At 37.0% G+C, this 24,988-nt stretch overlaps 1 pseudogene; it reads left to right on the top strand.

Annotated features, from left to right (window-relative positions):
• Window positions 1–17,935, top strand: part of LOC132159290 (zinc finger protein 271-like) — a 147,312-nt pseudogene extending 129,377 nt beyond the window's left edge.
• The last annotated feature ends 7,053 nt before the right edge of the window (window positions 17,936–24,988 follow it).

Here is a 24,988-nt window from a genome sequence, read left to right as displayed (position 1 = left end):
TCCAGTGGGACAGAACTGTTTTCATTGTGTTTATTAATGGTATTATTCATAGTGTTTATTGATGCTTCATATCATCTCTCTGTCATCAAACACCAGATTAATGAATGTGTAACACAACTGAACAGAACCGGTCCAGACTGGGCTTTATTCTGTGCAGGCATTGCTTCTTCAGTCTGACCTGTTTCAGAGAAATATTACTGTACTTCACATCTACACACACAGACAAACCTACAGTTTTATTTAGATGTGCAAAGTTGAATCTGTGAAGCAAAGCTGATCAAGTCACTGGACAGAGCAGAGCGAATGCATTTACGTTGTAGTGATGTTCAGACCAGAATCAGTTTAAACACAAATACACAGCAGTCAGGACTTTTATTTTAGACAATATGATCCGTTTTAGACAAAAGATAAAATAAGAATTATATGACAGAAATAAAAAGATATGAAAGATTTTAACACCTTTCACACAAGGTTGTTAGGAATTAAAACTTCATTGTATTTCTATCAAGAATCAGCACAAATTGTACATAAATCACGAGAAGTGTCAATTATTTGATTAAATGAACAACTTATTTGTTTTTCTGTTTAGAAGACCAAATTGTGGAAAATTATCCAAAGATATTCAGACTCTCTTCCTCTGTTTTTTGTTTTATCAAGACATTGTGACTTTATTAAATAGTTTTCTTCTATCTTCTCTCTTTCTCTCAATGTAGATTAAGATGGTGTGGTTTGACAGATGAAGGTTGTTCTGCTGTGACTTCATGAACATAACGTGTCTGATTCATTGTGTTTTCTCTTTCTGTCTTCAGTCTGTGGGGATGCAGTATTACAGAGCAACAGTGTCTCATCCTGACTTCAGCTCTGAAATCAAACCCATCACACCTGAGAGAACTGAACCTGAGCTGGAATAAACTACTAGGAGACTCTGGAGTGAAACACCTCAGTGATCTACTGATGAACACACAATTCAAGCTGGAGAAACTAGAGTTAGTATCATTATACTCTACAGCAGTTACAGTCAGATTAAAGATTACTGTTTACTTTCAGAAAGTCACCATGAAATTAAAGTTGTCAGTTATTATTTTTTATGGAGTATTGCAGTGCTGAAATGATTTATCTGAGCACATAATGTATTTCTAATCCTGATCTTTGATCTGAATAACTTTCCTTCTCCTCACAACTGTCATGAATCCTGTCCGTGGTCTTCCGTCCGCTCTCCACCAGAGGTCCCGCTCCTATTATATTGACTCACACTACACAGACTGTTATGTGTCCCCCGGACTACATTTCCCATGATCCATTGCACTGATTAGCCATAACTGAAGGAGATTCATCTGTGATATCTTGATAGTGAACTACGGTTCTGTGTATTAAATACTGCTCCATCTGAAATCACATCGAATCACAATCAGGACCCCCCCCCCCAATCTGAGGGTTGCCCCCCTTAAAAATATGATTAAAAACCATGCGTTTTATTGTAAAAAAAAACAATATTTTATACTTTGAATAATAGTGTAAGTATTAAAATAACAAACACAAACGTGGCAAAAATGTGTTTTATATTTATAAATATTTTGAGTCTCCCCTCCGCTGCCTCACAGTGCTTTGATCCAAATGCCTTTTTCTTTTACATCACCCACGCACACACTCACACACACACACACACACACACACACACAACACACACACACACGAGTTCGATGAGAGAGATCAAAGTCAATAGTTGCCCAAAACTCCAAACTTGCCCAAATTAAAAGGGGAAGTCTTGGCCTAGTGGTTAGAGAGTTTGACTCCTAACCCTAAGGTTGTGGGTTTGAGTCTCGGACCGGCAATACCACAACTGAGGTGTGCACTTTATAGAGCAAATCTTTGATTTGTATAAAAAGACTTTGATTCTTGAAGTAATGCCGCAGTTGTCACAGGAAAAAACTTTTCCCCTGCAAGCGCCAATCTGAAAGCCAGAAACACGTAAGTGTGAAAAAGGCTAATCGCGCAGAACCTGTGCAAGCACGGCTCTTAATGGTATGTTTGTTTGTTGTTGTCTCATACTTTTTTAGATATGCTGTTGTTCGTAAACGCTACTGCTTCTGTTAGCTTGTAATATACAGGTTTATTCTGATGAAAGCTTTAATACAGCACAGCAACTACATGTGTGTCCATGTAGAATGCTTCTCATTGCTATGTGGAAATAAGTGTTTAAATTGAACCGTTTGTTGGAGCTGATCTGAAAGAGAGAGAGAGAAATGCAGAGCTCGTGCAGAGCGATACAAGGAACCGTATTAAGAGCCGCTGCTATAGAACATTGATTTTGAAACTTGTGAATCCATTAGAATCATTAAAAGATAGAATCACGATTTATATATGAACAGATTTTTACGTGCAACCCAAGTTTTCTCTTCCACTTCTCTAAAGCAGCACGGCATGGCCTCGCCCCCTTCGTCACATGTTCCCGGGGGCGGGGTTTATCTGGGTTTGTGATGTAACGGAGCTGGGAAAAAGCTTGTTGTAGTCCAGGGATAGGCAACGTCGGTCCTTGAGTGCCGCTGTCCTGAGTTTAGCTCTAAGCCTAATCAAACACACCTGAACAAAGTCATCAGGTCTTCAAGATTCAGACAAGTGAGGCTTTTTTTCAGGGTTGGAGCTAAACTCTGCAGAACATGCCCTACCCCTGTTGTAGTCCCTAGCATTGGACTTTCAGTGCTGCAACTGTGCAGATATTGTTTATGCTCAAACAGCAACATTGCACACTAACTTATGTTAAAAAAGTGAAATCACAATCAACCACCCCTTTAAAATAAAAAGAGTCAAATACAAATTAAATTCAAATACAATTGTTGGTAGCACTTTATTTTACAGTCCTGTTTCTCATGTACATACTTGGTACTTATTATAGTAATTACAAGAACTATGTAATAACTAGGTACTAACCCTGAACCTACCCCTAAACCTAACCCTACCCCATGTAGTTACCTTGTATTATCAGAACTTTCTTAGATAAATACACTGTAAGTACACTATAAGTACATGTTAGTACACGTACTGTAAAATAAAGTGCAACCCAATTGTTTTATAGTAAACTTTAAAAAAGTGCTATTATTATTATTATTATTTGTTATTATTATTATTATCGGAACCATAGTTATTATTTTTTCATCTTCAAACTTAAACTCAGCAAGCTTTTATTTTGGCGGGTTGCTCGTGAGTCTGTGTGCTTCTGGGTTTAGTCTAAAGAGCGTCAGTGAATGAAATGTCTCAGTTCTGCATTGTGCTTTGAAAACGTTAACAGGAAGCCTAGATTTATTCTTTCAGTTTGAAAAGAAATCTTATACAGTACAGTTTGTGGATCTAAAATAGTAATTGTGCTTTAACAGCTGTCAATCATGTCGGTCCACAAACACACACTCTGAACTCATTTACAGCGTGCTTCTTATTTTGGTCGTGCATGCACACCTGCAGAACACTTATGTGCACCCCGTCTATATTCAATCAGTTTTTTTTATTATAGCACTTGTGTATCATTGTTCTTTTGTTGATTCTGATTGCTTCAGTTGTCCTCATTTGTAAGTCGCTATGGATAAAAGTGTCTGCTAAATGTAATGTAAATGTAAGGTTTTGGAAATGTTACATTTTAATTATTGCAGTGTATGGTGTTAACACATGATGAATTACTCACACATGAACATAACGTGTCTGATTCATTGTGTTTTCTCTTTCTGTCTTCAGTCTGTGGAGCTGCAGTATTACAGAGAAACAGTGTCTCATCCTGACTTCAGCTCTGAAATCAAACCCATCACACCTGAGAGAACTGAACCTGAGCAGGAATGAACTACTAGGAGACTCTGGAGTGAAACACCTCAGTGATCTACTGATGAACACACAATTCAAGCTGGAGAAACTAGAGTTAGTATCATTATACTCTACAGCAGTTACAGTCAGATTAAAGATTACTATTTACTTTCAGAAAGTCACCATGAAATTAAAGTTGACAGTAATTTTTTTTTATGGAGTATTGCAGTGCTGAAAACCTGTCAGTCACATGAGATCACAGCAATAACAAACAATTATCAGCTTTTCATCAAAAACTCATGAATTCCTGACCTGCAGTGTTGTTTTGTTTTTAAAGCTGTTTCACTCAGACATGCATCACGATAAGAACAAAACATGATCACAAAATCTTGATGAATTACTCGCACATGGACATAACGTGTCTGATTCATTGTGTTTTCTCTTTCTGTCTTCAGTCTGTGGAGATGCAGTATTACAGAGAAACAGTGTCTCATCCTGACTTCAGCTCTGAAATCAAACCCATCACACCTGAGAGAACTGAACCTGAGCTGTAATCAAATAAAAAACACAGGAGAGAATCACTTATGTGACGTACTGAAGGATTCACGCTGTAAACTGGAGAGATTAAGGTCAGTAACATTCACAGACAAGAATCAAAATGATGAAAATCACTTTGTTTAACTCTTATGTGCTGTTCAAGGTCTTTTCAGACCCCAAATGATGTTTGCTGAAATAAAAACAAATGTTCCCTTTATCTAAATGACATGAGACTTTGTACGGTTGACAACACTTGGTAGATCTACAAACAGAAAATTAAACTGGATTGAGATCTGGTTGTGTGTTAGTGTGAAAAAAAACATTAGACAAACACCTAGAACATTTAATTTATTTTTATAAATATGAAAAATATCATAAATCCTTAAAGAATGACACAAATGTGGAGTAAAAACATTAATGAACTGAGTAAAATTACATAAAAATATAGAGCCTAAACAGCTCGAGTGTCGTCCCCAAACGAACAGCACATAAGAGTTCAACAAAACACTTTATACTCAATATCTCATGATGAATGTGTTCACATATTTGTGAAAGATTCTTCATCTTAATGATGTGTTTGTAAGATGATCTCTCTTCCTCTGTTTGTCTCTTTCTAGTCTTTATAACTGTGACATTACAGATGTTTCTTCTTTAACTCAGTCTTTGACAAACACAAAAGCTCTGCAGTTTCTAAAAGAGCTTGATCTGAGAGATAATAAGATTGGAGACTCAAAGCAGAAGCTCATTGATGTGCTACGAGACTCAAACTGTAAACTGAGGTGAGTAAACTTCACTTTGTGATATTAAAGAGATTCATTTACCTCTGATATGTGAACAAATATATACTTTCAGATATTAGTGAAAAGAGTTGATCAAATGATCATCAAGCTTTATTTCAAAGGGTTTGTGTCAGAATGAAATGTAAAGTTGATAAAAATGTTGAACACAAAGGAGGAAAGAGAAGAAAAGCAGACTGTCACAGCTTTCTACAGCAACAGCTGCTTTATTAATGAGATCAGTAATAGTGAATCATTAGAGTTTGAAATAGATTTGTTCAGATTGTAGGAAAACGCTGGTAAAATCAGAGCAGATTCAGCTTCAGCTCACAGTCGTCCAGCATCACATGATCAATGTCTCTGTCTCTTGTGTGTTTTTACTTTGACAAGCAACACGTCACATTACTTTACACTTACTTTCTGTAAGAGATAATGTACCTCCAGCCGCTTGTTATCACAGAATAAACCCGACAGGGTGATCAGGACTTGTGTCCTCCTGAAGAGACTTATTCTGTGATAACATCCGGCTGCATCTGCATTATCACACTTATTATATGCTTTCTTGACACACAAGTGAAGAATTAGACACAATTTAGATTCAGCTAAACACTTCTGCTCAGTTAGCAACAACTTTGATTACAGGATTTTAATGTAACATTTTACTGTGATTGATATATAGTAACTAATTAATACTTTATTCTATTGAACTCTGATGATCTTCTCTTCTGTTCAATCTTAGAGTATAGAAGGAGTTAAATCACCAGAAGCTGATAAATGCTGTGTATCATAAAGTGAAGTGATCTTGAGAGGAGCAGTAAACATCAGCTGAAGATCCACAGAAGAGCTTCACTACTGTGTCTATGAGGAGAAATAAATGTGTGATAAATGTGTAAATGTGATCCATACAGGTGAAGAGACTCAGACTTTACAATCAAATAATGCAGCATGTGTGTTAGAAACATGATATTGAATGATTAATGTTGCTTTAGTATTCAAGCAGATGATCATTGTGTTTAATGTAAAGCTGGAGAATATTATATCATCATGAACTCTGTCTCTGTTAAAATACTTTCTTGGTGTAAAACTGTAAGGTCTCCAAATATCTGTTTCTAGATCAATTTGTTTTAATTAATGAAACGAGCAGGAATCATTCAGTTTGATCTCTCTTTGTTAATATTTCTTCTGCTTCAGTGTTTTATGGTAAATATGTTTCTCTCATTTGTGGGGAAGATTGTTGTAAAGTTGTTAGTCATTACTGTATAACAATTCAAACTAGAGTCATTTAAAATATAATATCTTGTGAAAGACACATTAGTGTTTTCAGCTGGATATGGATTACAAATGCTCTTTGTGTAATTGTGAAAGAGTCTGTTTGTGCATTTATTTTCTGAAAATCCTTTTCATTTTTATTTGGGAATGAAATGTCATCATTTCTAAGTGTTTCATTAAACTGCAGTCTAATCATAAATATGTCATCAGTTTTACTTCATTCAGATGAACGACTTTTCCAAAAGAAGATATATATATATATATGATTTGTTGTTGTTGTTAGGAAAATATGATATCCATGAAACTAATTGGAGTAACTCATAACTGTGAAATGTCTATTAACTTTATCTTCAGTTGATAAATTGAATCAACAAATTATAGTGTCTGCTGACTGTATTTCCATTAGGAGATATATATATATATATATATATATATATATATATATATATATATATATATATATATATATATATATATATATATATTTGACCCCACAGCTGACTGGGACTGAACACCTGTCTACATCAGTAACTCGTTCACCCGTATTAAGTGTTACGTTAAACTGCAGTCCAGTCTTAAATATGTCATCACTTTTACTTCATTCAAATGAATATGATATTTGTTTTATGATCATGCATGTATTGATTTAGGTATTTTGGATATTGAAGTCACTTAAGGAAGCCAGAGTATTGGAAATTAAATACCTCTCTATTACAAAATACTAATTATTGTTTGGGTATAAAATCATTTTCTTTTAAAACATATTCTAATATTCCTTATACTTTAAATTTAGAGTTGTTTAAATACAAGTCATAAATTCTCGATAAAATTCAGTAAAATATTTCTAATATTTAAAATCTATTTAAAAGGATTACAGTATGAAACATTAAAAGATATGTATCACACGTCTGATCTCTCCAAATGAAGCAGATAAAGAAAGTCTATATTTGTTCAGAGAAAAATGTCATTCTTTGACATGTTGTTACTCGGTGTGTCTTTTGTCTTACACCTTTAACCCTGTAATTATTCAGGGAGGGTAAGGATAGTATTATAAAGTATACTATTTTATCATATTTTTGGGCAATGCAGGCAGCATCTGAAGAGTGCTTTACTCCTCAGACCTTTTCTTCTTCTTTTTGGGTAAATCCAGTTCCACATCAATGTCTGTGACCCATGACGGATGTCCTTCCTCTGTCTCTGTTCTGTCTGTGTCTAGTAGTCTTCCTCTTCTTCATCGTCATCTTCATCTGGTTCACCTGCGCTTGATGTATCAACATGTTCTCTTCATCATTGTCAAAATCAGATTCATAACTTAATCTCTCAACAAACAAGTGCTGCAATAAAACAAACAAATAATATAACAGTGAAAAAGATAATTAGCAATATCATTATCCATATCCAAGATCCATATCCATAGGGTCTCTTGACCCTGTACATTTATAATGTAATATGATCAGCTGTGATTCAGTGTTTTCAGTTCTGCTTCCACTGTTTGATGGATGATGTTCTTTGGTCTTTCTCTCTTGTGTTTTTCTCTGATGTGCAGAAGAAATTGAGTTCTGGTTAAAGTTATCTTGGATGATGTGCCCAGTCCATCTCCAGCAGCTTCTTATGATGATGCTCTCCATACTTTCTTAATTGCACCGCATGAGTAGTTGTTGGTCAGAGATGTTTTGGAGCAGAAGATCTGCAGGATTCTGGAGGTTCATCATGTGGAAAGTTGATCGTTAGGTAAAGAGCTTCTGTCGTTCTCTAACATTCAGATCTGTAAAGTAAGGTGGGAGCTCAGACTCAGATGTTGACAAAATAACTTTATAATATTCATACACCAGACAGTTGAGTATCTAGAGAACAGTCTGCATGCACTGTGTGTAGTGTCATTTAGGATTTCATTTGGATAGAAATTAAATCCAAAAGACGGCCATTTAGCTTTATTAATGAATCAAAATGAAAGTGTGTAATGGTCAACAAATGAACTACTGTAAGTAAGTTTGAATAGTTCTATGATTACTGTTATTTGGGGGAATTATGAAAGGATTTAATTTCATATATAGTTGCTGTTTTCACCTCATTCATTGTGCTGATGTCTTCAGATCACCTGTAAACTGACACTTAAAACTCATTTCATGACTGAGACATTAAGATAAAAAAATCAAAGAAACCTGAAAATATTAAATAAATCTAAAACATAATAATCAATGTTTTTGAGCAGCAAATCATCATATTAGTATGATTTCTGAAGATCATGTGACACTGAAGACTGGAGTAATGATACTGAAAATACAGCTATGATCACAGAAATAAATGTCATTTTAATAAATATATTTCACAATATTACTGTTTTTGCTGTATTTCTTCATCAATTAGATAAAGAAAAAAAAGAGGATAAAGAGCCTGGATCAGCTTGTAAAGTCAAGTGATCTCGGTCGAGCTTACACTCGGGGCTTCTCCATCACTTCTGATGGGAATCATTGACTAGCTGAAGAGATTTCCTCTCAATCCAGGCCGATAATAAATAATAAAGTCCTAATATTAACGTTATGCTGTATAAATAACGAAGTGTGTAATATAAGGGATAAATTATGAGTTAAATTCCGTTTATTATAAACCTGCTATCAGATGCTTCATTAGTGGCCGGGTTTCTCGACAGCGATTGATCTGAGAGTTTAAGAGCGTTTTCTGAGTCATTTTACGATCTTTCGTTATTGATCCACGTGTGTTTCCCAGAAATGCACTTAACACAATCGCAGTATCTGTGCTTTAAGAGCTGCTTAGAGTCGCTGTCCGTTTGTCAAGTGCTGAAATCTCATCTTATAGAGTGACTCGTGATTGTAGCACACGCTCGTTTACTGAAATGTTCATCTAATGCTGTGTTCAGACTCTGTCAGCAGATTGTCATTTGACTGACAGCTTCTGATCAATGTGGAAGCAGACAAATATCTCCAAATGAAAGAGAACTCGGGTTTATCTTTTAATGCATTAAAAATATTAAAATGTTATATTCACTTTCCTTCAGTTCGACATATATTCAGTCATAGTTGGCAACATAAGTTTTCAATATCGTTAGGATATAAAAATATTAATGATATATTTTGGAGATGAATATTTCTATGCATTTTTTTCTACAAGTGAACTATTTATCATTTCCACAGTCTTTAAATTGTGATCTAAAAGAGTTTGTTGTGTGATTTCCTCTAGTGGACAACATTAGTATTACAGCCTTCATCTCTGTTAGCTCCCTGAGCAGCAGAAATTCATCAAACTTGACTTATTTACTCATATGTCTTGTTCATGTGTATGAATTTCTGAGAAATTAAGGATCCAAACACTGAAACTGATATCCCTTTATAACTTTAAACTGGTCATGTTTAATTGTTGCAGCTGAAATTGACATTTTGTGATCACTACATCATGTTTGTTTTCCTCCTTCACTCTCTAGGTCTGTGATACCATACTCTCACACACCATGGAGCAGTTCTCCTTCACAAACACCTTGTTAGTGTCACTGTGCTTCAAGCAGACAGGTTTGAACAGGACACAATGGTGTTTCCTGAAGATGCACTGAGCAGGACTTTGAAGGTCTATCCAGAGCTCAGTGAGAGTAAGCTGAAGACAGAGCTTAGTCTCATCTACTGCAAGGAAGAGTTCAGAAGCTCTCGTGCTGCTGTGGACCTTCTCCAGCTGTTTATGGAGAACAATCTTGAACAAGATCCTCATCAGCACACCCATGACCACAGCAGAAGTGATCTGAGAGCTGCTTCTCAAGCTTGAAGAGAATGAAGACTTCTCTGAGAAACAGCAGGACCCAGGAGAGACTGAATGCATTGTTCATGCTGTCAGTGGAGAAGAGACTGGGACTGAGATGATGATTTCAACCAGAAAGAAAAACCACATTGAACTCAAATTCACTGATTCATGGTACATTTATTGCATTCTTCAACAGTTGAAATGAACATTAAAATTGTAATATTTTATCTGGCAGTAATGATACATAATCACCTGATATACTGCTATTTTACAGTCCTGCATTACTAACAGTTTAATTTTTCAGTTTGTTTGTGCAACCCCAAAAGTGTTTTATAGCACCAGCCGTCACTGATTCACACGTTATAGAAACAAAAATGATGGTGTATAAAATGTATTTTTATAATCATTTATAATATTCAGGAGAAAGTCGGTGTAATGAGGGGCAGAAACCGAAAAGAAGAGGTTTTGTTCACTCTTAGAATAGGACACACTGGACTGAATCAGACACTGTTCAAAACAGACGAACATCAACAGGTTTGTGTGAAAACTGTGAGGAAACAGAGTCAGTGTTACGTGTGTTATTGGAGAGGAGGAAATATGAGGAGGAAAGAAGGGAAATGATTCAAATGATAAAGATATTTTTACCCCCCAAAATACAGGATTGATGGAAATAATATATAATTAATTTCTAAATGTCCTAGTTTGTCATACACTGCTCCACACTCCAGTCTCGTGAGTGGCATTAATTTACATTGGTTGTCAGCCACCAGTCAAATCAAAAGTAGTAGAAGAAGAAGCTTTCCTACAAGAAAAATCCTGACCCATGCTTTATTCCAGTTGGTGGCGGTAATGCAACAGTTAGGCTGCAATCCATCAATAAACACCAGAGAAGAAGAAGCAGAAGCAGCAGAAGAAGAGCCAGTTCTTCTTCAGTTTGGCGGTTTTCTGAGGTGAGTAGTTCACTATCTTCACGCAGTTGTAAAATCCTCTTTACACCTTTTGTTTTGAGCAAACTCTGTACATAGAAATCTTTAAGATGTGGAAATACTCTGATGTTATGAATGCGCTAAATAACATTATAAATGTGTTCAGATTCATAAGGACACATCACAATGTTTGATAAAGATGTGTTTCTATCAGCAAACAGTCAGAATAAAGTGATGATCTGCTGCTGATCCTGAATGTCTTGTTTAATGAGTGTTTCTAGTCTGAGACTCATCAATATTATCAGCTGATCAAAATCCTCTTTATTTCATGATAATAGATCCTGTTTTGATAATAGATCCTGGGGAAGTCGTGGCCTGGTGGTTAGAGAGTCAGACTCCCAATCGAAGGGTTGTGGGTTCGAGTCCCGGGCCGGCAGGAATTGTGGGTGGGGGGAGTGCATGTACAGTTCTCTCTCCACCTTCAATACCACGACTTAGGTGCCCTTGAGCAAGGCACCGAACCCCCAACTGCTCCCCGGGCGCCGCAGCATAAAAAAATGGCTGCCCACTGCTCCGGGTGTGTGCTCACAGTGTGTGTGTGTGTTCACTGCTCTGTGTGTGTGCATTTCGGATGGGTTAAATGCAGAGCACAAATTCTGAGTATGGGTCACCATACTTGGCCGAATGTCACTTCACTTCACTTCACTTTTCACCTCATTCATTACACTGATGACTTCAGATCTGTTCATTGACACATTAAGATCATTTTATTGCTGTGAAGATCAGAAAACAACACAGTTATCAGTTATTGTGACATTACAAGATGAAACTATCACAACAGCATTTATTCATTAGTCTGTGATAAACCATGTTTCATATAAAACACAAAACTAAAACACATTCAGTTCAACTCAATTTATTGGTGCTTTATTTGTACCTTGCAAATTTGTAAAATTATATTTCTATGTTTATTCTTTCACTTTTTAAATTCTTACATTGCTTATATTTAGCATCTTTTAATTGTGTTTTTTCTTATATATTTATGTGTCATATTTATGAAAAATGATCAGTTTGGGAGTTCAAAGCGGGTTCGCGAATCATTTGAGTCAGTTTGAAAGTTCGGAGCGGGATTGCGAATCATTTGAGTCAGTTTGATGATCGCGAATCATTTGAGTCAGTATGGGAGTTCAAAGCGGGTTCGCGAATCATTTGAATCAGTTTGAAAGTTCGGAGCGGGATTGCGAATCGTTTGAGTCAGTTTGATGATCGCGAATCATTTGAGTCAGTTTGGGAGTTCGTAGTGGGTTCGCGAATCATTTGAGTCAGTTTGGGGATCGCGAATCATAGCTTTATATGGATAGGCATTTATAACTAATTTAGTATCTAGTTCTAATTACGTTTTCCATGCGTGTTTAGGTGCGATATGTGAACTCGTATTTTTTGTTTTAAAAAATGTGTTATTTTTAAATGACTGGGTAAAATAAAAAAAAAAATAAAAAAAACTGGACACAATATATATTTAGTTTTTGAGCAACATACAGAATTAGTTTATTTTTTTTCTTTGATTTTGTTTCCCAAAAAGACTGACATCTTTATTTAACCTAAATATGTTATTACAGTTATTTAATTTTTGTTACATAATTCATATACATATAATTTATATAATTTAATATCATTTCGTTATATAATAATAATCATACACATAATTTGATTTAATAATAACCCAATGTGAAGCAAAAACAGAATATTCTGACAAGCTTTGTGAAATTATATATATATATATATATATATATATATATATATATATATATATATATATATATATATATATATATATATATATATTACTCTTTGTATTTTTGTCAATATGGTAGAATATTATCCTATTTAAATCGAGTTAGGTCAAAAGTAATCTAAAGTAGTCTGATTAGATTATCTAAAATGTGTAATGTAATGGATTATGTTACTAACTATAATTATTGTCATGTAATTTGGAATCAGTACCGGATTACAGTTTACATAGCTAGGCTATTTTAGTTCCCCTCACTCCACAACAATCCTTTCAATTAACAGTATTTAGAAAAGAACAAGAATGAAAAATATAAGAAGCTATAGCAATACAGACGACAAGCCAAAACTAATTAATTTAAGCCAAAACGAAACTGAAACCAACATTTGCTCTCTCATTCGACACAAAATCAAATGTTTCCGTATTTGCGATGTATTTGTATTTATTATGTACTTCACTCACATTCAAATATCTACGTAAAACAAAATGTTTCGCATAACATCACGGTGGTACAGTGATAACACTTAATGGCACAGATTTTACTACATATTTATGTTTTTTCATGTTTGACTGACTGTATTTTATTATGATAATGAAGAGACTGCATTGTGAAAGTAACTGTGTGTGCATGCTGCCCCAGCACAATCACTTGATTTATTTATTTTTCAGTGGAACTGTGGAAGCAACTTCTCATTTTAGTCAAAAAGATCATCGTAACTGTAAACGGTTTCCCCTTTATATGTGCACATTCACAATAAAAACAAATCTTTATGCTTTAAGCCTAAAGAAAAATAGGATGCTGCTTTCTGTCGTCTGGTTTCCTTTTGCGCAGCACATACTAGGCTACTTGTTGCACAGTTTTTTGTTCATTTTCTTGATTTATTAAGTAACAATGTATTTTTCGTATAGGCCTATTTCTCACAGAGCTGCAGGTGCGTGATGTGATATGAAGATTGTTTGCTGCTTTGTGCGCATGTAAAATGAATTCCCGGGAAACAAATGTTAGTATTTTGAATAGGTCACAGACACTTATCCTTTCTAATTTAATTCAATTCTAATTTAAAATAATCTTGTCGGTTAAAAGTTAATAATCTGTTAACGAGCGTCGCTTGTCGGTTAGGAAAAATAACCAAAAATAACATCCCTAACACACACATTAGCACACAGGTGACAGTTGACCAATCAGAGCGTCAGGGAGAAGTTGGAGCGTGGGGACTTATTAAAAGTTCCCAATGCTTCAGGAAAAGCTGCGTTTTGAAAGAGTTTTGCTTTGATTAACCACGACAAACAATGAGCCAATTGTTCCTGTGCAGTGCTTGCCATCTCCTCATTAGACATGATTCTACATGGATTATGATCATAATAAAAAAGTTTTTGTTTTCAGTATGTTATATTTCATTAAGTACTAAGTTAAAGCTTTCTATAGATATATTTATGTCTGTGAGGCATGTTTTCGCTGAGTTTCGGTTCATTTTTGTGAAGCACTTCTTTTCAAGACCAGACGGCAGAAAGCGCTTCATGTTTGTTTTCTTTATTTTATAAAAGCACAACATTTTGTTGATATTGTGAGTGAGCAAAAATAAAAGTAGACCCTTTACAGTTACAAATGAATCACTAAATAAATCAAGTAATTTCATGCAAGTGATCGCGCTGGTGCCTCCATGTCCTGCAAAGCACACATAGCTTCCACTTTCTGCACAAACTATTGGATATAGCACACATTTATCTAGGTTTAACGTTTAAATATTGTTATATGCTTGAACTCTTTTAGTATATCTATAGATCCTATTTTAGGCAAGTCGTGATGATTTGAGAAGGATAAATTGATCAAACATATATGATCAGCTTACTGTCTGCCACTGTCCGCTTGGTCATTACTTTAAAAAACAAAAAATAAAATGTAACAAACAAAAAAATGCTCCAAACATTTTTCAAAATTAACTTAATAAAAAAAAATCAAACATTGAATAGTTCTCACTACAGAAACATGGGTTTGTGTCCACATTTTTTTAATGTAGATCATTGTACCTCATTTTATAAAAATGGTCATAATTTTGCATAAATGTTCACTCACATTTCTCTGATTTATATTTTATTTATTTATATTGTAAAGCTTTTACTTCCATTTCAGATCTGATGGAGGAGAGTGAAGAACAGAAAAATCATCACGGCACAACCAGCGAAAACACTCGCTCACGGACCGAAAGAGTTTCTTTACTGAGAAGAAGAAACAAGAAAAGTTTGACCTGCACTCAGTGTGGAGAGAGTTTGTCAAACAAATTTACTCTCAGTGTTCACATGAGGATCCACACTGGAGAGAAACCGTTCACATGTGATCAGTGCGAGAAGAGCTTCACAGATTTAGGAAGTCTGAGGAATCATGAGAACATCCACACCAGAGAGAAACTGCATGAATGTGATCAATGTGGAAAAAACATTTGTGAGAGCTTCACACCTGAAGAATCACCTGAAAGTTCATTCAGAAGAGAAACCACATTCATGTTCTTTATGTGGAAAGAGCTTTTCAGAACTGGGCAATTTAAAACTTCATCAGAAGAAACACACTGGTGTGAGAGATCATGTGTGCTTTGAGTGTGACAAGACTTTTACTACAACTCAACATTTAAAACTGCACTAGAGGATCCACACTGGAGAGAAACCTTACAAGTGTTCACACTGTGACGAGATTCATTCGGTCAGGAGACCTGAAATCACACGAGAGGATCCACACTGTAGAGAAACCTTACAAGTGTTCACACTGTGGCAAGAGATTCAGTCGGTCAGGAGACCTGAAATCACATGAGAGGATTCACACTGGAGAGAAACCTTACAAGTGTTCACACTGTGACAAGAGATTCAGTCGGTCAGGAGACCTGAAATCACACGAGAGGATTCACACTGGAGAGAAACCTTACAAGTGTTCACACTGTGGCAAGAGATTCAGTCAGTCAGGAGACCTGAAATCACACGAGAGGATAAACACTGGAGAGAAACCTTACAAGTGTTCACACTGTGACAAGAGATTCAGTCAGTCAGGAGACCTGAAATCACACGAGAGGATTCACACTGGAGAGAAACCTTACAAGTGTTCACACTGTGACAAGAGATTCAGTCAGTCAGGAGACCTGAAATCACACGAGAGGATACACACTGGAGAGAAACCTTACAAGTGTTCACACTGTGACAAGAGATTCAGTCAGTCAGGAGACCTGAAATCACACGAGAGGATTCACACTGGAGAGAAACCTTACAAGTGTTCACACTGTGACAAGAGATTCAGTCAGTCAGGAGACCTGAAATCACACGAGAGGATTCACACTGGAGAGAAACCTTACAAGTGTTCACACTGTGACAAGAGATTCAGTCAGGAGACCTGAAATCACACGAGAGGATCCACACTGGAGAGAAACCTTACAAGTGTTCACACTGTGACGAGATTCAGTCAGTCAGGAGACCTGAAATCACACGAGAGGATCCACACTGGAGAGAAACCTTACAAGTGTTCACACTGTGACAAGAGATTCAGTCAGTCAGGAGACCTGAAATCACACGAGAGGATTCACACTGGAGAGAAACCTTACAAGTGTTCACACTGTGACAAGAGATTCAGTCAGTCAGGAGACCTGAAATCACACGAGAGGATTCACACTGGAGAGAAACCTTACAAGTGTTCACACTGTGACAAGAGATTCAGTCAGGAGACCTGAAATCACACGAGAGGATTCACACTGGAGAGAAACCTTACAAGTGTTCACACTGTGACGAGATTCAGTCAGTCAGGAGACCTGAAATCACACGAGAGGATCCACACTGGAGAGAAACCTTACAAGTGTTCACACTGTGACGAGATTCAGTCGGTCAGGAGACCTGAAATCACACGAGATGATTCACACTGGAGAGAAACCTTACAAGTGTTCACACTGTGACAAGAGCTTCAGTCAGGAGACCTGAAATCACACGAGAGGATCCACACTGGAGAGAAACCTTACAAGTGTTCACACTGTGACGAGATTCAGTGGGTCAGGAGACCTGAAATCACACGAGATGATTCACACTGGAGAGAAACCTTACAAGTGTTCAGACTGTGACAAGAGATTCATTCGGTCAGGAGACCTGAAATCACACGAGAGGACTCACACTGGAGAGAAACCTTACAAGTGTTCACACTGTGGCAAGAGATTCAGTCGGTCAGGAGACCTGAAATCACACGAGAGGATCCACACTGGAGAGAAACCTTACAAGTGTTCACACTGTGACGAGATTCAGTCAGTCAGGAGACCTGAAATCACACGAGAGGATTCACACTGGAGAGAAACCTTACAAGTGTTCACACTGTGACGAGATTCAGTCAGTCAGGAGACCTGAAATCACACGAGAGGACTCACACTGGAGAGAAACCTTACAAGTGTTCACACTGTGACAAGAGATTCAGTCAGGAGACCTGAAATCACACGAGAGGATCCACACTGGAGAGAAACCTTACAAGTGTTCACACTGTGACAAGAGATTCAGTCAGTCAGGAGACCTGAAATCACACGAGAGGATTCACACTGGAGAGAAACCGTACAAGTGTTCACACTGTGACAAGAGATTTAGTCAGTCAGGAGACCTGAAATCACACGAGAGGACTCACACTGGAGAGAAACCTTACAAGTGTTCACACTGTGACAAGAGATTCAGTCAGGAGACCTGAAATCACACGAGAGGATTCACACTGGAGAGAAACCGTACAAGTGTTCACACTGTGACAAGAGATTTAGTCAGTCAGGAGACCTGAAATCACACGAGAGGACTCACACTGGAGAGAAACCTTACAAGTGTTCACACTGTGACAAGAGATTCAGTCAGGAGACCTGAAATCACACGAGAGGATTCACACTGGAGAGAAACCTTACAAGTGTTCACACTGTGACAAGAGATTCAGTCGGTCAGGAGACCTGAAATCACACGAGAGGATCCACACTGGAGAGAAACCTTACAAGTGTTCACACTGTGACAAGAGATTCAGTCGGCCAGGAGACCTGAAATCACACGAGAGGATCCACACTGGAGAGAAACCGTACCGTACAAGTGTGTTCAGTGCGGGAAGAGCTTCACAGATTTAGGAAGTCTGAGGAATCACGAGAACATCCACACCAGAGAGAAACTGCATGAATGTGATCAATGTGGAAAAACATTTGTGAGAGCTTCACACCTGAAGAATCACCTGAAAGTTCATTCAGAAGAGAAACCACATTCATGTTCTTTATGTGGAAAGAGCTTTTCAGAACTGGGCAATTTAAAACTTCATCAGAAGATACACACTGGTGTGAGAGATCATGTGTGCTTTGAGTGTGACAAGACTTTTACTACAACTCAACATTTAAAACTGCACTAGAGGATCCACACTGGAGAGAAACCTTACAAGTGTTCACACTGTGACAAGACTTTTACTACAACTCAACATTTAAAACTGCACCAGAGGATCCACACTGTAGAGAAACCTTACAAGTGTTCACACTGTGGCAAGATTCAGTCAGTCAGGAGACCTGAAATCACACGAGAGGATTCACACTGGAGAGAAACCGTACAAGTGTTCACACTGTGACAAGAGATTCAGTCGGTCAGGAGACCTGAAATCACACAAGAGGATTCACACTGGAGAGAAACCTTACAAGTGTTCACACTGTGACAAGAGATTCAGTCAGGAGACCTGAAATCAAACAAGAGGATCCACACTGGAGAGAAACCTTACAAGTGTTCACACTGTGACAAGAGATTCAGTCAGTCAGGAGACCTGAAATAACACGAGAGGATTCACACTGGAGAGAAACCTTACAAGTGTTCACACTGTGAGAAGAGATTCAGTCAGTCAGGAGACCTGAAATCACACGAGAGGATTCACACTGGAGAGAAACCGTACAAGTGTTCACACTGTGACAAGAGATTTAGTCAGTCAGGAGACCTGAAATCACACGAGAGGATTCACACTGGAGAGAAACCTTACAAGTGTTCACACTGTGACAAGAGATTCAGTCGGTCAGGAGACCTGAAATCACACGAGAGGATCCACACTGGAGAGAAACCTTACAAGTGTTCACACTGTGACAAGAGATTCAGTCAGTCAGGAGACCTGAAATCACACGAGAGGATCCACACTGGAGAGAAACCTTACAAGTGTTCACACTGTGACGAGATTCAGTCGGTCAGGAGACCTGAAATCACACGAGAGGACTCACACTGGAGAGAAACCTTACAAGTGTTCACACTGTGACGAGATTCAGTCAGGAGACCTGAAATCACACGAGAGGATTCACACTGGAGAGAAACCTTACAAGTGTTCACACTGTGGCAAGATTCAGTCAGTCAGGAGACCTGAAATCACACGAGAGGATTCACACTGGAGAGAAACCGTACAAGTGTTCACACTGTGGCAAGATTCAGTCAGTCAGGAGACCTGAAATCACACGAGAGGATTCACACTGGAGAGAAACCGTACAAGTGTTCACACTGTGACAAGAGATTCAGTCGGTCAGGAGACCTGAAATCACACGAGAGGATCCACACTGTAGAGAAACCTTACAAGTGTTCACACTGTGGCAAGATTCAGTCAGTCAGGAGACCTGAAATCACACGAGAGGATTCACACTGGAGAGAAACCGTACAAGTGTTCACACTGTGACAAGAGATTCAGTCGGTCAGGAGACCTGAAATCACACAAGAGGATTCACACTGGAGAGAAACCTTACAAGTGTTCACACTGTGACAAGAGATTCAGTCAGGAGACCTGAAATCAAACAAGAGGATCCACACTGGAGAGAAACCTTACAAGTGTTCACACTGTGACAAGAGATTCAGTCAGTCAGGAGACCTGAAATAACACGAGAGGATTCACACTGGAGAGAAACCTTACAAGTGTTCACACTGTGAGAAGAGATTCAGTCAGTCAGGAGACCTGAAATCACACGAGAGGATTCACACTGGAGAGAAACCGTACAAGTGTTCACACTGTGACAAGAGATTTAGTCAGTCAGGAGACCTGAAATCACACGAGAGGATTCACACTGGAGAGAAACCTTACAAGTGTTCACACTGTGACAAGAGATTCAGTCGGTCAGGAGACCTGAAATCACACGAGAGGATTCACACTGTAGAGAAACCTTACAAGTGTTCACACTGTGGCAAGAGATTCATTCGGTCAGGAGACCTGAAATCACACGAGAGGATCCACACTGGAGAGAAACCTTACAAGTGTTCACACTGTGACAAGAGATTCAGTCAGGAGACCTGAAATCACACGAGAGGATTCACACTGGAGAGAAACCTTACAAGTGTTCACACTGTGACAAGAGATTCAGTCGGTCAGGAGACCTGAAATCACACGAGAGGATCCACACTGGAGAGAAACCTTACAAGTGTTCACACTGTGACAAGAGATTCAGTCGGTCAGGAGACCTGAAATCACACGAGAGGATCCACACTGGAGAGAAACCTTACAAGTGTTCACACTGTGACAAGAGATTCAGTCAGTCAGGAGACCTGAAATCACACGAGAGGATCCACACTGGAGAGAAACCTTACAAGTGTTCACACTGTGACGAGATTCAGTCGGTCAGGAGACCTGAAATCACACGAGAGGACTCACACTGGAGAGAAACCGTACAAGTGTGTTCAGTGCGGGAAGAGTTTCACACACAACGGAAATTTTAAGAAACACGTGAACATCCACACTCGAGAGAACCTGCACCCATGTGATCTGTGTGAAAAAACATTTTTAAGAGCTTCACACCTGAAGAGTCACCTGAAAGTTCATTCAAAGTAGGAACCACATTAATGTTCTTTGTGTGGAGAGAGATTTTCACATCTTCAGAGTTTAAAACTACATCAGAAGATACACACTGGTGTGAGAGATCATATGTGCTTCGAGTGTGAGAAGACTTTTATTACAGCTACACATTTGAAACAGCAGAGGATCCACACTGTTTCACTCAAACATCTTCTACACAAACACACTAAACACATTCAGAGTAGATCATCTTCAGATCCAGCACAAGTTAACAACTTTATTAATCCCACAAGTGACAGTTAGCATAGTAGCATCATGACAAACACAAGATATCACATAGAAATACAGAAAACACAAGTAAAAACACAACCCAACATGCTTCATAAATAAATTTGTTAAAAAAAATGTATTCTTGTCTTTTCTGAGGTAAAATATTGTGACTATTCATAAGCCTTTTGATTGCTGCTATAAATGCTTAGTTAGAAAAAGTATAAGTTTAAGTACATTCATTATTTGTAGTTCACCAGCCACTCAATAAATGTGATACGCTTTGTGCTTTGTCACTTTTATTATAACACAAAATCTCATCTTTCCAGTTCTGTTTAAACACATAAAACATTTGTATGATAGTATTATGATGTTCTACATGAATGAAGTAATATTCACAGTCATGTCTGGTATGATCTGAATTCTCTCAGGGCGACTGCTACAATGATCTCAATCTTACAGTTAATATAAAGAAGGTAAATACAGATCCTGAGAGTTTAGAGATATTCTGCTCACTGTCGAGTGTGTGTCAGGTCCCAGGGTCTTTAATGTGAGTTGTAATGTGTAATGTGAAATGATCACGTGATCAATGCATCAGTGTTTGCTTTGGTCTGAAGTACTTCAGGAAATGTTGTAAGAAGATCCGGGTCCTTCTGTATCCAGATGAGCTCGTAGTGTGCAGTGTGTTCATATACACTCCATACTCGCTCTTAGATCTTTGGGAAAGTGATGTGTTGTATTGATTTGATATCTCTGAATTGGCTCTGTAATTGGTATAATACATATTTACCTGACTGATAATAAATTGTGACATTTGAATTGATTCTGACTTAACTAGAGTCAGTAATCTCAGAGTAATTATGTGAAGTGTATTACACCACAGTAAATCTATGCTCAGGTTAGTAAACAAAGCCATTACTCGATGAGACGCACGAGTGCTGGATGATTACTGACCTACAGCAGCGATAACATTACAGGTTTAAAACCAAGTCATTGGGCGCAGAACCACCATCAATATGTTTGTCTAATGAAGACACAGTTGTGTAATAATAGAAGTGAAATTGTGTGTGTGGTATGAATTAATTTATTCAAATTCATGTCAAAACAACTGTAAAACAAGACTTTCACAGCTTTATATTAATTGTTGAATGATTGTTGAAAAACAAAAAAAACACGACCTTTTCACAACGTGAAAAAAAATGGTTTTACAACGTTGTTGTGTGTTTGCTGGGTAATAATGCTTTTTTTAGAGCCTGATGGAGGTGAATGGTGCTCCTCAAACTGAAAGATGCATCCTAAAATTCAGATGATCAATACCTGCGCGCTTTCTTTCAGTTTATTTCGTGAATTTAGATGTGTGCAGTCTTCCGTTTGAGAGACACCCATGGATAAGATCTGTTGAACTGAAAAAGGCTCTGAATCAGGAGTCGATTATTCCTCTTGATTCAATCGATTGCTTTGGATTCGACTCTCGATTCCCAACGCCTCAGAATCCATCTAACCTGATATTTTACATTCCTCAAAACAAATATGTCTTAGTTGAGCTTTTAATGACAAATATGAACATTTATAAATGTTTTAAACAAAAAAATACTAAAAAAAATAAAACAAATAATGGTAAACTAAATTGAAAGACTAATAATTGGATGAAGTACTGCTTGAAAAACCTTTTTCTGGCCTTTTATAGTTATCTTCATCTTAACAATCATGAACTCTTTAATCCAAATTTGACCTTTGTTTGGTTTCAGCACATCTTCTCTAAGCATCATATCTTTTATAATATCATTAATACTCTGCTTCACAATGGTGAGGTGCTGCCTAAATTTCTGCCGTACTCATTGAATATCTGTCCATGTGAGAACAGATAAAGGTCGATCTCTCTCATCTCTCACACTTTTTACAGTCTAATGATTGAGATTCGAGTCTCAAACAAGATCTTTCTTCTGTGTTCCTGGGGTTTCTCTTCATCAGATCCAGAAATGGCTCTGTCTATCAGATACACATCACATACTCTTTTACATTCCTAACCATTTATCAAAAATCACACATATAACTTATTTTTTAATGTAACTCAATCTGTATATTTTCTGAAAGGTGCTGAGTTCAGATCTGCTGATGTTGGTCGTGTTATCATTGTATCGTTGCTTGTCATTGTTTGTTCTTCAGTCTCACTATCATCTTCATTTTACTGTCTGCTGACTTTTATAACATTGTCTGGAAAATAAACATTATTATTATTATTATTTGTTGTGGATTCTTCTGAAATGGATATATATAGCACTTATCTTATTCACTTCTCTTGTGTTTTTCTGATTCTGATGCAGGATTTTGAGGACAGTGATAAAGACAGGAATATGTAGATGAGCTCAAAATATTAGAGAATAAATTACATTGAGAGAAAATAAGACAGCTGTGATATTTGTCATTTAAACTTAAATTACATAAAATCAGTGTTATAAATGTTGAATACGAGTACAGAAAGACAGTAAATAATGAAGAAGACTCTAAATTCATTAGTCAGTCTAATATTTCCTGAAATGTGCGATTTAAAATACATAAATTATAACTAAATATTTGATTGTAAAATGATAAAAAATGTTCATTTCAGCTGTAAATAATAGGTAAAGTGCTGTTTTGTCTTTTTCAAACTCAAGTTTATGACTTACAGTCTCAGTTTTTCTCTTTTAATAGACATAAGAGTCGAAACTATTGAAATCTTAAATGACAGATTGTGAAAAGCACATATATCTACATCACAGCGACCTGTAAAACTGAACAGAGATGATAAATGCAGAAAATAAGATGAAAATAACTGGGCATTTTCTATTTGTATGTAGAAACTGAAAGTTCATTATAATTAATTGAGTTCTGAACTAATTCAATGAATCATACATTTCATATATCTTCATTATTCATCATAACCTACAGAATAACTGAATAAATCATTCAATCTGAATTCAAAGGCTATTGCTGTAATGAAAGAAATGAAAATAAAACCAGGACTGTATATAATTCTGTTATATAACAATCATTACCTTTCAGATTGATATGTTTGTCTTGGATTATTTGATATGATTTGTCTGTCATTATTCATTAACCCTTCAGAGTAGTCAAATGTATCAGAAGGAGGTGAATGGAGCAGATTGAGAGGGAGAATGTGAAGAAACAGCAGGTGGCGCTAGTGCACTGTTTTAGTTTGGGATCTGCTGTTAGAAGGAAGAAGAAGGAGAAAGCAGGTGTGTTTGTGCTTCACATTCCTGTCCAGTTGGTGGCGCTGATGCACGAGATCTGTTGTTAACTGGACTTTGATTTTCTCCAAGATGAAGTCGTGTCAGGTGACAAACATCAATCGTGAAGATCGCACAGGTGTTTAACAGCGATCACAAACCGGAAGTGTTTGAAAGACTTCTGGATTCTGTTCCTGCAGCACAAGATCGTCTGAACTACTGCAAGTAAGTCTGAATACTTTCACCATTACACTTATTTAGGAGAATGATGAACGCATTTCAGAGCTGGATGAAGCGGGATTTGTTCAGTTATAACTTATACCTGTCTGTCACCGAAGAAACAAACCACCGAGAAACAGAGAGATGTTAATAAAACAAACCGTTTAAAGATGATGAATGTTAAAACATTTTTACAAGTCTGTAAAAATATCTGTAAAAAATATAGTATAGCAGTCCGAAAATAATTCTAAAAGTGTTGTTTCATTTCCTCCTTTTTGTATTTTAAGCCGTATTTTAAGACCGAAAGTGTTTTGTGGTCAAATCAAACCTGTTCTTCTGGACAGACAGCTTGATAAACACGAGCAAAACAAATCTTCTTTTAAACTTTTTAATGATCCGAAGCTTAATATATAGTAACTTATTACTGATAGTAATGTGTAAGTAAATAAAGACGTGTGTTGTGGGTGATCTGAAGAGATTATTACATGGCAGTATATTTGTAGCATATTTTATTTGTATATTGATTGCTTGATAACTCAGAGATTCAGCACTAGTTATTTTCTTCATCATTTGTTCCTCTGAACTCTCATGATCTTGATCTGATTGTCATGTCCAGGTCATGATGAGCATCTGATCGTCTTCAGAGACACAAAGATCTCAGTGTTGAGCTGTTCATCTGC

Source organism: Carassius carassius, chromosome 16, assembly GCF_963082965.1.
Source record: "Carassius carassius chromosome 16, fCarCar2.1, whole genome shotgun sequence".
NCBI classification, from domain to species: Eukaryota; Metazoa; Chordata; class Actinopteri; order Cypriniformes; family Cyprinidae; genus Carassius; species Carassius carassius.
Note: the sequence above shows the minus strand (reverse complement) of the source record. Positions and strands in the feature narration are given on the sequence as shown.